We start from the raw sequence: 17252 nt of genomic DNA, 5'->3' as shown, positions 1-17252 counted from the left end.
GAAACAGTCTAGGTAACCAAAATCCTGACAACTTCGATATCGTAGATCACATATTACATTCAATTCGTAATTTGGCGAAACGACTAATAGAATTTTATAAGGAAGTATGAGAATGAATAAAAATTCACTGACCTTGAGGAGCCTACGGAAGTAAGGGCTACACGCAGAGAGAACGACCTTGTGTGCGGTGAAGCTGCTACTGTCGCATGCCAGGGTCACATCCACGAAATCTTCTTCGTCCCTCAGATGACGAAATGAGCTGAGGATGCTCGAGTGGAAGTCGTTCCACCTGAGTGAGTATTGCTGCTCGCCGCTCGACGAGGACGAAGAGGCCGCCATGGCGTCCGTCCCCTCGGGACCCACGGCCGAGGGCACCAGAGGTGCTATCGTGCTCACTCTGGCACCCCACAAGAACACCTTCACTTCACCCTCTCGTCGCGTTTCACCACGCACCCCTCTCTATCCCTTATCGACTCGACCCTCTGCCTCTTCCTCCACGCACAGCCACACAGACGTCTCGTCACCTGTCCTCGCGGAATTACGTCAACGCGAGGAAATTCCAAGATACAGGGTACTCCGGTCTTCTCCTTTTTCAGGTCAAACGAGATCACTGTATCTCGGTCAATTAGCCTTGACCTCCTTTGCTGCACGTCCTCGAATAAAATTCTTTGGTTGTTCCGTTTTATCTCCGATTGGTCTACTGAAACTTCTTGTTCACGTCTATTTTTTTTTTCAATTCCGAGATTGATGAAGGAGATAAAGCCGTCGATGGTCTTCCGTCAGGTGTAAAGAGGTTGTCAGTCTACCGGCGCAATGGGTCTCATAATAACGACATCGTGATAGCGGCGGGAGGACGTTATCCGCCGCTGCTGCTGGAGAGTGACGAGACAATGAGCCCGCGATCGCTTATGAAAACAATGCTCCGTCTATTGTGAGCGCTGGCTGGACGGCACGTGACGTGGCCTATCAGACATTTTTGAATACCAATCGATAAATACCGAATGATTCGTTCATGTTATATGGTTAAATTCAATCTAGCTTGCCAGTAAATCTCTCTTTTTACGAATTTCGAACGTTGCCTTTGTAATTTATGATTAAAGCCAGATTTTCATTAAAAGCTATAGCTTTATATCCTTTACACAAGACTTCATACACGAATACGTATGTAATAATCAGAGTAAATATTGTCATTCTCTAAATTTATAATTTAGTATTGTCCAATATTTTAGTTTTCTAATTTAATTTACTTCTATAATTTACTACATAAATAATTGATACAATAGCAAAGAATAATTCGAACTTTTTAATTTGTATATTACAAAAATTGACGCTTGTGCGTGAACAAAAATCTCTTACCTTACTAATAATGAATTTGATGATCGCCAATTCCTTCTCTCCTCCACTTCCTCCTTCACCTCTTGTTTGCCGCCGCCAACACAAACACGACCGTGTATCACTTTCTCCGATTTAACAAAGTCCTTGCACCCTCTGGCCAGCCGCGGCTTGATCGACGCGTCATTCCGACATCCGTTGCCGAGGAACGCGACGTCGAATATAACGATGTCTCCCCGTTCTTCGCTTACCGAACGCTTGACTCTTGTCTACCAGGTCACCTGATTTTCGTGGCACAACTGTGTCCTTGCTTATCATGCCCCTTTCGACCTATTCCACGGTACAATCTCTCTTTCAAGTCGCTCCTTTCTCTCCGCCCTTTCCTTCTCTTTTCTACTTAGCCCCCTTTGTCTCTCCTCTTCTGAAAAGCATCAAACGATCCCGGTTAACGCATGGTTGCGCGTGAAATTTCGAACGCGTCCACCAAAAACGAGGGAAAAAATTAATCGAGCAAATAGATTTTACTCGTTTATTTAATCCTCGCGACCAGTTGAGCAACGCAGTGTCCCGATATCAGCGGATTATTAATATTCAATCAGTCAGCACTAATTCTAAGATAGTTGGTATATGTACGACGAAGAAATTACAGGTTCATTATCGTCAATTAATCTAGCTAAGAAATTGTAAAAAATTGACGTCGGATTAATTTCAAAGTTTCCTTTCGATTTCCTTCAAGAGAAACCGACTGGCGGTTTGATAAGGAACGGGTAATTGCATCCGATACGAGTAACTTGTGACTAACCGTGGTTTTCCTATTACACGTACCGAATTAACTTCGTGATTGGTTTTGAGAAATTGTTGCACGATTACTTCCTCGCAACGGAGCCGCGCTATCGGTGAAAATAATTCTTGGTAGATTAAGATCTAGCATTAATCCTATTCTATTAAAACATACATTTTTATCTCTCGGCTGCTGGTTGTACAAAGCATGTGTACATACATACGCAGTCGTTTGTGCCACGTTCCCGATCAATATGATAAATAAAGAAGTGCTTCTGTACGACCGAATGAATGGGCGCAGATAAGAATTCGAGAGCATCGTATCCGGTTCCTTTCAACGACGGCTTACCGCGACACACGCGTTCTACATGCATACTAAACGTGTCAATTCTTTTGTACACTGCATTACGAACAGTCCCTAGCTGATAGATAGCATCGCGATTTTCCGCTACCAAATAATATGCACAATCAGAAATATAACAAACTACATATTCGCTAGATTTGTCTGGGGACATTATCTAAATTGGTATCTAGAATCGTAAATGGTGAAAAATTTTGAACAACGGAATTGACGAGAAATAAAATAAAAAATGTAATACGCAATAAAGCAACAGGAAATAAATAATCGCCAGGCGGTAGACTGATAACATGGCTCATGTCGATGTCGTGGTACAATTCCTCGAATTTATTTCATAACGGATTTTACAAAATATCAATTAGAAAGCGGAGATACAGGCGTGGGTTGTTTTGACAAAAATACGAAGTCAACGAACTTCGTAATTACTTTTCCGTCTTTAATTACGAAAAAGGGCTAGATTTCATCATCCGGAGTGCAGAATGATTCTTGGTTACGTTTTACCTTGAATAAACGCGCATTGTAAGCGGCCTGATATTTCGCGTCTTGCTTTTAAACTTAATACTTAATCCTTAGCTGGCACACTTCGCCAGAATTACATAGCTGGCACACTGGGCCGTTTCAGACCCCAATCACTAAAACGCTTATTGCGAGGAGACTATTGATTTCGTTCACTTGAAATAATTCCAAGGTAGTCTTCGAATGTTGTTCTAACAGATTTCATATAGAGTGTCTCGGTAAAATGTAATACTGAGTACGAAAAAAATTGGAGAACTTAATTTTTATTAAAAAAAATTTTTGTTTCTTTCATCTCATATTGAGAATTGAAAATTAATTACAGAGTTGAAAGAACGAATTTCAGCCAAAAGAGTGCTACTTATCTCTTCTAAATATATATACTTGTTATTATTTATTACACATATGTACATGAAGGGTGGCTTAAATTGGAGCTGCACTAGACTGGGGCGTTTGATACATCACATTGCCAGCTAGGGGTTAAGCCTGCCAAGAAGCGAGTCGTAGAAACACGTGAATGACTTATCAGGATAGTTATGCGTACAAAATGTGCGCGCGACTCGCAATCGTTTCAGGAAATCGAATAAAATATACGACTCCGTTAAAACACTTTCTAAACGATTAGGAACACTCGACGCAGAGCCGTTGCTCTGGCGATTTTTACTCGTTAAATAGCCTCTGATTGGAATTCCGTTTCTTGGGGCAGATTTCAGATGGAATATGCGACGCGACGCGAGTGGAATCAAAAACTATAGATAACTACGCCTCCGAGCGATCGTGCATTATGAAACTGACATAATGACCAACTGAGAGTTTCGCAACCACATACCTAGAAAGCATGGGTTACGACGAGGCGTGGACTAAGCCAGTACACAGTAAGTTACGCGTTATCTTCGTTACGATATTGAAACGCACGCTTTCCTGCGGACAAAGTGACCAGAATACGTTTTGGCGAGTCAGCCGACTTCAACCTACCTTAGCAAGAATTCTTTACACATAATTTTTACCCACATCGTAAAATTGAAGAAGGCAACACTACACCGCAATAATAAAACAGAAGACAGATGAAATCTAGAATTAGACGTGATGTGTTACTATGCTCCGCTAGGATTGACGTGCAATCAACGAATATGGAATGGTTTTCAATTCGAATGCGTATTACTTATTCGAAAGAATTTTGTAATTCAGCCAGTGCTTATAAAAGCAGACCTATCGACCAACAAAACCAGCCGATCTGCGTATGTCTGGTCCGATACTGATTTATGAAAGGAGTGATACGAGATCGACGAGTGAGCCGAAAGACTGAAAACTCCACATCATTAGCGGATCGTTCGCTTTGTGCCCGCGGCTCGAATACTTCCATCTTTTTACGAACGATACGAGCTCCGTAGTTACCGGAGTTGGAGCACGTTCGTTGCTCGTTTTAATTAGAAGAAATGAATCATATGCATACAGGTTACGACCGGTTCCACTATGGCTACACGTACACGCAATGGTATATCGAAGAGATAAAAAGCCGATTCCATTTGCAAATGTGAATTCGATTAGAGTGCTATAAAAGTTAAATCCTATAAAAGTTAAAACGCCGTCCAATTAAGATTCCGGATTAAAAATGATATAAAGATTTTCAGTTTCCTTCAGCCGCCGAATTAAAAATAATATCTGATTCTCGCTGGCGAACGTTCTGTCCTTCAGCAAGCTAAACCGCTAATGCAGAATTGTTGTGCACCAACGAACGCATCCTTCGTTCTCTTTTTCTTCGTTTCTGTCTGAAGTGTTTGCACGGACAAATCGTGATACGCTCGAGCGATAAATCAAAAGATACAACGTTTAAATATTTCATTTGCGGGGGAAAAAAATTTCGCCGAAACGAATCAAGGACGTCTCCTCCTCCGCGCAACTTCCTCGAAACTGCGGATTATTTTATATTCCACGGGGCGATCGTAAAGCTCATTGCAGTGCGGCGCAACGCGTTTATAATCACGAGTCAACAACGCCTATCGCATTACTCTCTGGCCACGCAGTACCTATCTACCTACCTACATACATACTGCGTACTTACATACTTTTTAATACTTTATTGCGTTTCTCGTTGCCACGCTCCGAGAGCCGCCTTCCTCGTCGAGCTTCCGCGAATCTTTTCATTCACCACCAGACATCGTCCATTATTTTTTAAAAAATGATTCATCGTTATCAATACTGGTATCGATCGCAAATAAAAATAACAAGACACGTTGTTGTCCGTCCGGTTTCATGCAAATTGAAATTAAGAATTGTTCAGTAACATCTCCTATAATTAAACGTGACGCGAACATGAATCAACAATTCTTGTGTTATATTTGAGCCGTTCAGTGCACACATCGATTAACTCCACTTTTTGTAAAATCTTAAATTTATGTGTCAAAGCACAAGTTATGACTATACCAAATGCTTTGACACATAAATTTAAGATTTTTCAAAAAGTGAAGTTAATCGATGTGTGCACTGAACGACTCATTTGTAAGAAATTATTTTCGTTCCTCAATCGTGTTTAAACCGCAAAAGGCATATCATTTTTCTAACAATTTCATTTACTTCTTGAGGATAATATTTTTTATTCATCTCTCTATACGGAAATATTATTCCTTTTAAAAATTTCAAAATACCATTAACATTATCGCTCGCTATCTTTATATAACATTTTCCATTTTTCTTAATGGATATACACGAGACTAAAGTCTAAACTGAGGAACATTTCCAAAGTCCGGTAAACATTAAAAACTTAACAATACACTCGGACGCGAATCGAATTCGGAAGGTGTCGCAGTCCGGTGTATATAATTTGCATATGCATTGAATTTCGAGCGACGCAGTAAGCGGGTATACGCGTTTTACGCATCCGCGGACGTAATTGCGCTGCGCGAAGACGAGGGCCACACCGGGTGTAATAATTGAATGACGATTGCCCGGGTAGCATAATAATCAGCCCACCGGCAACCAAATGACTTTCACCAACGTGGCTGACTCCGTGATGACGAACACGAGCGTGTACTGTTAAATAAACGGTTTAAACGCACAATGTACATTGAAACTTGGAGCCATTTTAACCAACTACAATGACACTTTCTTCTACCTTGTACTTTCTACGTGTACGCACAATCGTTCTACATGACACGCGCGTCTGCAAAGCTGCTTTCGCCTGCTCGTTGGAAGCAGGACAGATTTACTACCGAAAGCGAAATTATGTTACGTCTATTGATAATCAAATTTCAGTCCAGCAGAAAAGATGACGTTTGATATTGGATAGGACACTGCAAGATGTATTACAGTTTCAGATCTAAATTCAACTTTTGGATGAAATAAAAACTGTAAATAAAAATAGAAGCCGATGAGCAAGGTTGCAAATCTGTAATATAACTGAACACCAGTAAATAATTAACTTTTAATTGTTAATTAGAATTTCCTCCAATTATGAATGAGAATTTAATCGTTAATTGAAATTCCTTCCAATTAAGATTTAAAGTTAAAAAAAATCTAAAATCGTGTTGATGAGCTCTAAAATGAACAGACAGTTGTAAATTTTACGAATAAGCAACTGACAAATAATGTCTGCACACATTTTTTAGAGATGTATATTTATTCAACCCATAAAACAAACTTGTTAAGCAACTCGCATCAGTAAACACGATTAAGTAAAAAAGTTACTATTTCGCTTTTCTAGCTTCTTGTTTAGTATGTACTTTTCCAGATTTGCGCTATAAATGCGAAATCGCGGCTGTATCTGCTTATCAGCAGACTCCTATTGACTCACAAGCTCGCGACTGATTGTGAGTCTGCGTCTACCGTGTTTACAGGTAGGTATGTGTTTCCTTGATCACTCTCTACGTCAGGTTGACGACCCTTTGATAACCGAACGCGTTCTCATCGCGATCGTGAATCTCGTCCCGCCCAATTAGGAAACATTTACCAATCGATACGTTAATGACATTCTATATTAAAAGTTCCATACGTTTAGAACCTAAAAATTGACGATGCCTCTACCACATTCTGTTATTTATTCCTTGACATTTACAATTGTTCTGTTATTTATTCTTTGAGATACCGAGCATATTTACTAATCGTAAATTTTAAGTATTAAATTTGATATTTATAGGACAAATAAAACTTGTACCATGCAAGCCAACAGTTGTATAGGTTTTCATTGAAGGATTAAGTAAAATTCTATTTTTGTAGAACAACGAAGTTTGGGAAACTGATACGTGGCATCGATTTTGTGCAGAATGCGCGCACCAAAAAAAGGAAAGGAAGTGGCGGATAGGGGGCTGCATTGGCTGGATTGGAATAGAAAAAGCTGGCGAGGCGGCACAATGCTCCGGTGCACGTACGTAAATAACGCGAGTGCTGTTATCTCGTCGGCTCGCTGCAATATGGAACGCGTTATCTTGCAGTCGACTGCAGAATATTGCGTTTTTATCGTGAAACCGCGGAATCCGCGCACGCGGTGCGGCGTGACGCGGGGAAACGGGCGGCGGACAGATACGAGAGATCGGAATTAAGATCGATTACGCGTCACATCGAGCGCATCTACGACGATTTTTCATTTGTAACAAGCGATACATACACTTTTGGTACAATTTAATAGTACGATTCATTTCTTCTTAAGCACGCTTAGGCATTTTCTTCTATCGTGAGACAAGTCTAAGAGATAACATCTTTCGTTGAATGAATAGACCAAATGACGAATGACGATTGGGAATGAGTGTATTTGTTGTTCGAATAACAACTCGCAAAACCGATGATAATGCTTTATCTGTATAATCGTTAATACCTTCTATCGTTTATTCCTTGCGATGGTAAACACGAGGGACTTTATACAAAATCCCTGGTTAATATTGCTGGAAATATAAGCGTACACGAAACGTTTTACGAAATCATTGATTTTCTATAATCCGATGTTTTGGTGCAAAAATAATTTGATGATTATATATACATATTACATTCGATATCTCACGTTTTGGGGCAATGTAAAAGCGGCCCCGTTCAGTATCTTTTATTAACATTTAGCGAAAGCCTCGACTATCAGCTGTTTTTTGTATATTCATTCGTGAAAAATACCAAACGCAGTCTGAACATTTAAGTCCAGAGCATAAACATAATCAACGAACGAATCCAATTTTATTATAACAATAAACCGAACACAAAGGCATTCAGCGAACGTCGCAGCTATCAACGAAATCCGTCGCGACGAGAATAATTAGTTTTCCCCTACTCTTTTGTCATCTTATCAGACGATTAACGGTACCAGCAAATAAAACCGAGATCGATTACGAAGCGCGTTTACGACGCTTGTATGTAACGTACGTACACGGGTACGCACTTGTATGTATCATTCGGCCACGAAATTTATTTACCTTCAACGATTGACGCGACATTTTTTTGTTTGCCGTTGGTAATTTATCGCACTTATTACGATTTCCAAGGTAACGTGACTGACTAATTTCGTCGATTGAGCAATGCCCGACGCCCGATAATCTCTTGCACCTCTAAAATCCATTCACAAAGATTTCAGGCGCCTACTAATTGTAAGCAAGTACGTTTATCAGCGAACTGAGAAAGAAACAAAATAATTTAACCAGAAACTTAATTATAATTAAAACAGGTAACCGGTTCACTCGGTAGCTATTAGCTATTTGCAGCTGCTCGTCAGTTTCAACCACGTAATCTGCTCGTAAAACGTAATCGTTCGCGATTATGCAGCGAGTGACCGCGCGAGTAACGATTTTTTTCACTGCGCGGAAAATATGTACGCGAGCTAACGACCGGTCGAGGAGATAACGCGCTCACGATACTTCTGCCAGAGCCGGAAATGCACGCGCGTGCCTCGCGATGCGATGGATCGATCTCATGAGAGAAACGTTGACGCGCGTAGATCCCCGAGGCGAGCCAGCCGGAGAGAGATTGGCTACACGTTGGAGGAATGCTGCGAATTCGAGGTGTGGCACGCGATCCAGCCTAGCATCTCGCCTTTTCTGAAAGGATACCCTGCCTTCTTCCTCCTCCGCCCTCGGGAAGTAACCTACTCACTCGCGACTACCGTACGTTTGTTATAGTTGGCCGTGTTCGGGTCCATCAACGACGCGCGTCGATATCTCCATCGATAGCGCGACGGGAATCGATCTCCGGGACCCGTTATGTTACTCGTTCAAGGACCAACAAGAAAGTCATAGAAGCAAGAGTTTCGGAGCAAGAAAATAAACGAACGATTCGCGTTCTTTAAAGGAATTGTAAAAACAGAATCAGAGTGCTGTCAGAGATTCGCGTTGCGGAGGTTTTGCCGGTCGTATGATTTCTTGGCTCCGATTCAAACGGGGAACAGAATTTTCGAGCGTTCACGATTATTGAACTAGGTTGAGCACACAGTGCACGTATGGAATTGTAGAATTCGTAATCCGCTATTTAATAGAACAGATGATATCGATAGATTAGAAATCGCATGGGTAAAACTATTAGTTAGGCGTAATGCGAAATCGATTTTGTTCTATTGGCTGAAGGGCTGATTGCAAAAAAATGTAAGAGATCGTGTATGCATGACGATAAGAAAATAGATAGTTGCCAGTTCCTTATCTACATAGTATTAGACGACAACGTTCTCCGATAAGAGAATGTACATACTTTCCTGATGACAAGCATAAACTGTTTTTCAACTGACACGAATAACTTCATCGTTGAATAAATCCAAGTAAGAATCTGAATATTATCAAGCATTTATAGATATAATTTATAATAATAGAATGGCACAAAATATTTACGTGAATTAGGGAAGATAAAATATCATTATGCAATTAAAAATTAAGACTTTGGGGTATAGACTATCTCGTTCTGGAGAAATACTAACTCGAACTAGTAGCTGAAAAGTTTGCAGTCGAGAGGCATACTATCTAAATAAATTGTAATGTATTCGGGAATGCACGATTTTCTTCGCAGCTCGAGGGATCTGACGTCACTACTAGAATATTAAAGAGGAATATCGTCGAAAGACGAGGAAACGGGACGCACAATGAATGAAATGCTGCTGAACGTCCTTGATTTGATTTTATCCGATGTCGTTTCCTACGCTATACCGTCCGGTGCAGGTATCGATCAGTGAAAGTTTTTGCAAGCTAAACGAAAGTGAAAACAGAATTTCGAACCGGGGGCTGTGCCACGCCGGTGCGTATGTACATAATGTCTATGTACTTTTACGAACGCACGTGTGTACGCGGCCAGGAAAACCCATGACGGTTGGCTCGTATTACCAAAGCCCTTTTCACTGAAACTCTTCGAAATATGGATAGAACCCAGACTACGCCACGAGTGGAAGATGAGAAAACAGCCGGAGAGGAGAACCACAGAGGAGGAATGTATGCACAACGGTGCTCGAGTTACCACTGGAATGCACCGAGAACGTGAAGTTTTTCACGAGACCGTAATGAAAGTGTGCAGCTTCCGAGGGCAGGCTTACCGTTTGTGCTCGAAAATAAATACCCTCCCGCACCTCTAACATCCTGACCCTTCTTAGAAAAAAGGTCGAGAAACGTTTCGTTCCCGGACTTTCGTTCGAATTCTGTAGGCCTTTCGATTTTACACAGTCCCCAAAGCTGACACTGTAAAATTTATTTTAACCAATGTCTCGAAAATTATTCTACAATTTATTTCTCACTTTAAACATTTCCCCCATCTATATAGATTTTTCACGTATCAACAATTCTATTAAAGTTCGAAGTTCTTTGAAATGCTATTCTGAGTATATTTTTCTTTTATCGTCGTCGTAGGTTTTGCTCACACAAAGATGTACAGAAGAATAGAATTGTACATAAGTGTTGCCGTTCCGAGCGGAGCAAGTATCATTGTGCTGGGTTACATCCCGTACTTTTTCACGTAGTTCGAGGATTAAAGCGGGCAGGGATCTTGCAAGTACAACACGGTTACTCGCTGGTCTACCTGGGTCTTGGGCCGGAGCAAATCTTTGGGACCATTAATAATATCGCCGGCGCAATTATCGGGCCAGCTGCTACGTTCCCTCCGGGCCCCTATGGCCTCTCAGCAGGTAAGTACTACGTTACGTGGCTAGAAACGAGGTTTCATTGTGTGTCGCATGTATATGTATGCGTTTTCTGACGCAGGTACGTAGCCACGGTTTCCGGGAACCCTTAATTTCTGTTATCTCACTGCGGTTCGCCGTCCGACCGCTCTAAAACAATTCAGAACCGAAAACCACTAGTCGAGAAGGGACCTGCGTTTTCAACATCTTACAACGAATTACTATTTCGGAATTACAAAGGTTATTTTTGAAACTTGCCGGTTTTATGAGTATACCTCGAAAATTCATCTCTCTAAGTTAGAAATAGGATGACCAAAGAAAAAAAGAATTTTAGACCCTGTAACAATGGTAATAGACAAACCGTAGAGGAAAGGGCAGCGGTATCAACGGAAGGTTCGGTCGCTTGTAAAATTTTATACCCAACCATTACTGGTTTCCATTTTTCAGTAATTATCTTTATATTGCGTACGAATTATTCGAATGTACCATAGCTTCCATTATTTATTACCCTTTACCTAGAACTTTTTTTTAGTGTCGACAGCAGTCGAGTAAAAACGTGTCGCTCGGATATATCCGATTCGTAAATTCATTTCCAATTTCAAGTTTTAATAGCACATAACTCTTTCGCATAAATTCTCGCGCGACCAAACCGTGTAAATATTTAAACGTCGCGTAGTACGTAAGAACGCTTTTTGAACGCGAATAAACGAACGACAAAGCGAGTGGGTTTGCGCTCCGGCACCGACAATTGACCATCTCCCAGTGACGAATGTATGTATGTACATCATTTCGCGGCCGCAATCTCGTGCCCGTCAATTCATTAATTAATCGGTGGACAGGCCGCGCATCACTCGCTGCGTGCATGCTGCCAATTACCGGCACATTGTCGCGCATAAATCATTAGCAAACGTGACGCTTCCATAATTCGGTTAATTTGCACTGTTTTTGCTTTATACCTCAGCGTCGCATAGCGTAAATGCGAATCTTTCCACCGTTTCCTATTACAAATCTTTTCTCTTATTGCAATTAATTAATACCAACTGTCGGAGAACATAATATGTAGCACACAAAAGTACTATAGTTCGTGTATTATACAAACTTGTTTTAATACTATACATTGTAATAAAATACAGAAATTGGAGGATTTTTGGTTTAAAAATACTAAGAAAGGAATTTTTACCACATCGCTATAGATCAAACTGTATATGGAGTTATCAACATTTCAGGAGAGATCTTGCACCATTTTTTTCAAAACAAACATAATTTTCCAATTTCAGATTATCAGGTATGATAACGTCGCTGCTGAAAAACATTAGAAGAGTCACGATATGTGCACATAAAGGAAACAAGGAGCCAGCACTTCATTTTAAGAACAAATCATTTTCTTTTGTCAATCGAATGAGTTAACTTGATCCAGCAACGAAAGGGAGTCACGCAATGATGAGAGAACACTTAATAAATCGTTCGAGGAGATACGACCTTCGTGTGCGTGGAACGTTCCCAAATGCTCGGCTCATGACTATCGGGGCTTATCGAGATGCGTGTGAGTCAGTCATTAATAAAAGGGTCGCAATGCCCACCGGTGAAAAGCGTAGAGACGAGGGCTAGTATCGATCAAATAACCATCGGCTGCCATGTGGAAAGACACAGGCTCGGGGGATTTTCATTTTTAAAAGACACGTGGTATTAAATTCACGTTGTAAATTTTTTTGTATCATAAGAAAAAAATCACCGATTTTCAGTTTTTTTAATGTAGAACTGTTTCGTGTCAAAGAAAAAATCAAAGTGAGAAGAAAATTTCATTAAAGTCTGCACGCATGGATGTATAGTGCATACATATTACTTGTGGAGATAATGAAGATACGTACATTTGTTACGTGTCCAACATCCCGCGCGTTCAGGAAGTTTCGTATCGAATTTATCAAAAACGCGACGGGAAGCCTGTTATAAGATGATAGGCCAAGGAGAAAGTAAACCAGGGTAGGACTAGATCTCTCCTAACAAAATTTCATCTGCTACGAACAATTACCGTATTCAAAGCATCATGTGTCAATGAGAAACTTTTATAAAATTCATCATACACTTATATAATATTTTTTCAAATGATAAACTGCAGATTAAGTCTCGTGACTCTTTTTCAAAACAAAGACTGATGCGTTAAAACCAGCACATGATTAATAATTTATAATAGTTTCTGTTTCTATTACAATTTTGCTTTGATATCATTAATCTTCATTGACAACGAGGTAGAATATAATAAACGGCTCAACAGCAGCGACCATTGGTAAATGCGTACGTGTTGTAAAGCTGTACGGGAAAGGAACGGAGTTGCGTTTAGGCTGCGTTTTAGGCCTCGGCTGCGGGAGTGTGCACGCCACGTGTGTACACGCAACGGTGAGCTCGTGTGTACGCGGTACTGCACAGCTCGATTTATTGATCACACGCGTCGCACGCAATACACTGACATAGGCGCGTGTACGCCTTGTATGTGTCGCAACCAATGGCCTACGGAACTTTAACAAATTCTGTCTACGATCCGTCATGACATGTGCATAGGAGTCGCCGGCATTAGCATAAAACCGAACCGAAGGGAGATAGAAATCGATGCTGCTTCAGTGCGGGGTCGAAGTGGGTCCCAAAATCGTGGGATCATCCGGTAAATACGTTAGCATCGTTTGTAATGAATCATTGAAAAATTATGCGCGATGAATGGTATTTCTGAGAAGTTCATTAGGAAAATGTCTTTGAAGGATATACGTAGTCAATCATTTATCGCAAACGAAATTTTAAACAAATATTCAGAGGATTTCTAACACAGTCATTAAATGAGGAACATACGTGAGGTTCGGTGAGAATAGATTTAGTCAAGAAATCTCGTTCGCACGATCACGAGTATCGAATTGAAATAATCGAATTCTACGATTAATCTTTGGACTGGAAAAAAATACCGTTAGGAGAGCCAATAATGTCCGACCAGAACGAAATCGGCAGAAGACCTTTGGAGTAATGATCGTGCGTCGTTACGTGGCAGTGGGAAACGGTGAGCGAGGCGACAAACAAATTAACCGAGGAGTCATTCGAGCGAGACGATCAGGATCGCGATCGTTCGCGTGGATGAAAAAGACAATCAGGAGTCATCAGCGCGACTGATTACATCGAAACATGTTTGAACGATGGATCGCGTACATGTGAGAACTGAAGTTAAGTTATCGTGCATGTATTGCTACTGTGTTAGCTCCGAAACCACAAGAAACGTGAGCTCTGCAACATGTAACTGCTGCAATTGCAATTCACGCAACTCTCGCGATGGTTACGCGGAGAGTACGCGATCGAATATCACGGAAGAATTTCCATCTACGTAAAGGAGAAACGAGAATCATAGTTCTGCCAGTCAGGTTATTAATAGACTGCAGATTTTTATGCAAAATGAAATGTTCCTGGTATCAGTTTAAAGAACGTGTATTAGTCAGACATTTCTTTTATTATTTGAACATCGAAACATGCATTTAATTTTTGATATTCTGAATAGTTCTATACATTACGCGCACTATTTATAATTTCTGAACATCAAATTCACGTATGAGTGAATAAGATTCATAGTTATTAAAAATACTGATCATATCTTTATAATGCAATTATTCCTGAGATTGTTAGATTTTTTAAGAAGATTCCAATTATACGTTGTGGTATCATGTTCAAAAAATGTACAAGAAATGAAGTTGTTATTAATCGGAATGATTCGATGACATGGATTTTAAGGTTTTACGGAGTAACACTATCATAATATCAGGAAATACACTCTTCCCCTTTAAAATTCGCAACGAATTAAAATCAGCAATGAACCATCACTATGATTTTGATCTGGTTCTATGAGATCAACAAATTGAGGAAGGAAACGAAACCGGGAGAGAATTTTGCGTGTCCTCTCGATAGGTGCCCACGTAATTTCTATAAAAGCACGACTACGCAGCGAACAGGGACGGCGTAGTTAACGACGTGGGCCGTGGTCGATCGTGCAATTAACTTTAACGAACGGCGGCCTTGCGATTAAACTTAATTAGTATCGCGGTAATAACTCGTTAATAATCAGAATCGTGTAGCGCGTCGCGACTATAGCACGCTTGTTTCTTGGGTTACACGTGCACGGAAGACGTATGCGCGGTTATTGTCGCATGCATGCATTTTCCTTTTCTTAGCTTCTTGTTTTAATATTTACGTGACTATGTGCACCAAACCAAAGGGAAGAAAGACGGGATGGTCTAACGATGGAGACGTTTCAATCGGCGGAGAAGCTCCCTCCCTCGCTATCGACGACGTGGAGGCGTGGATACTTAGCGAACCAGGCACAATCATCACCAACAATCAACGGATTGAACGTACATAAGAAAATTATCACGTAAGGAATACATCATTCACTGGCCGTGTCCGTGGCGGCACATTCTTCATCAGCCGTGTAGCCAGCAATAATTTCGTGCGTCTATCAGTTGATATTGTTAAAACGATGGAGCACAAAACGGTTAACAGCACCAGGGATCCGTTTCGTTCGATCAAACTGCCGTGTGTATTCTGTGTCTCGTTCTCACTTACGGACAAAGAGTCATCGACGCTTGCCAACGAGACACACCAGAGAGGCCACCATTGAAGAATTCTTAGTGTGTATAAACAGACAGAGAGAAAACGTTCGAAGCGTAGAACCGGCACTGACTGAATGACTGATTGAATGGTCGCGGTTTGGTTGACTGGTAGACGCGCGCTCCGATTCGAGTCACTGCGTTCCTCCTCCTTCGTTCACCCGTTTCGTTTTTCAGGCTTTCCCTCACACTCGATTATCTTCCGCGTCCTTGAGGACGGCCGTGGTTGGAACTCTTTCAGTACCGCACGACGCTTGTATACACGATTACGATAAACTTCAAATCCCCGAGAGAGCAGCTTTGTCTTGTCAGCTCCGTGTCCAAATAAACAATGACGCGCGCGAGTAACTATAAGATCGTGCTCGTAATCCACGAGGAAGGAAAATGTAACGAATGAAAAATTAAAAGTAAAACAGAACACCAGATCACGCGAACCGTGAGCACCGTGCTCCGTTCTATATTCCGAACCGCAGTTAGTCAACGGAGCTGACGAGCAAACGTAAAAACGTGCACTACCGTCTCTCTCTCCCGGCTGCGACGAGCGAGGCGGTTAGAAACATCGAGCACGAACCTGATTGCGGGGCGGCGCACCGAATTATGGGCCGCTATGCGCTTTCGGCGGCGACTCGCTCCCTCTCCTCGTTCTAACTCGGTCCTGCTTCCGCCACGGTGCTCTCTCTCGCACCGCCGGCGTCTGTCGGCCCCACCATCGTCTGTTGACTTGCCCCTACCGTCCAACAACAACCTCTCCTCCTCGTTGCTCGCACTAGACGATTCGCCCCCACCAAAGAGGTTCAACACGCTCCTAGAGCCGCTCTATAGCCGATGCCCCTACCAGCGTGGTATTGTTAGCGCGAGCGGTAGCATTGCCCGTTTGCGCCTGACTCCGAAGCTTTCGCCGCGAGAGCAACGTTGCCACCTTACGGCGTAGCCGCGGGGATGATGGACGCGATCTGACTCCGAGTTAGCGTCGTGCTGACTCGCTGCGGTTCGCTCGCTCGGTACACATACACGCATACGTGTGCACACGCGTGGCACGATCCTCCGCGTCTGCTTCGATTGCTTCCGACCGGAAATCCCGCTACGCCACGCGATGTCCCTTGTGCCACCAGACAAACGCCGATGCTCCGGCGTGGTGATCTGATCCGTGTCGCGGTTGATCGATGATCGGATAACGCGTCAAAGCAGGTAGCGTGGAAGGGTTGCTGTTCCTGTCCACGGAGGGTGACTTTGAAAGGGAAAGTTGATGGGAGAACTTCTGATGTTTGTTCGGGAGAAATCTTTTTTTATGGTAAACACCGTGAGTCTAGTTGGGTTCAGGGTGAGAAGCCTTTGATATGCAGTTCTTTAGAGTTGAGATTTTTATAACGAATGTAGTAAACTTAGAGTTTTGCACAAAAGTGAATCAGTGCAAGATGTTTTACAAAAGTATTAGTCCTTTCGGAACAGGATGTTTGACGGACCCTTACGTCATCTTTAAATTGTTAGGTTGACAATAATAGAATGATCACTGCTAAAAATCATGTTCACGTTCCAGCCGCTAGCATGCAGCACCGCATGGTACATTCTATTCTGATTC

The 17252-nt window shown here is 41.8% G+C and overlaps 1 long non-coding RNA gene across 1 annotated transcript; it reads right to left on the bottom strand.

Moving 5' to 3' along the window:
- Window positions 1–109: 109 nt before the first annotated feature.
- LOC108632114 (uncharacterized) lies at window positions 110–16238 on the bottom strand. The gene is made up of 3 exons (XR_001916959.2): window positions 15259–16238; window positions 1357–1753; window positions 110–963 (listed from the first exon to the last, which is right to left on the bottom strand). It is a non-coding gene; the product is annotated as an uncharacterized LOC108632114 (long non-coding RNA).
- Between the last annotated feature and the right edge of the window lie 1014 nt (window positions 16239–17252).

This window comes from Ceratina calcarata, unplaced genomic scaffold (genome assembly GCF_001652005.2).
Source record: "Ceratina calcarata isolate Rehan_Ccalc_2016 unplaced genomic scaffold, ASM165200v1 scaffold151.2, whole genome shotgun sequence".
NCBI lineage: Eukaryota > Metazoa > Arthropoda > Insecta > Hymenoptera > Apidae > Ceratina > Ceratina calcarata.
Note: the sequence above shows the minus strand (reverse complement) of the source record. Positions and strands in the feature narration are given on the sequence as shown.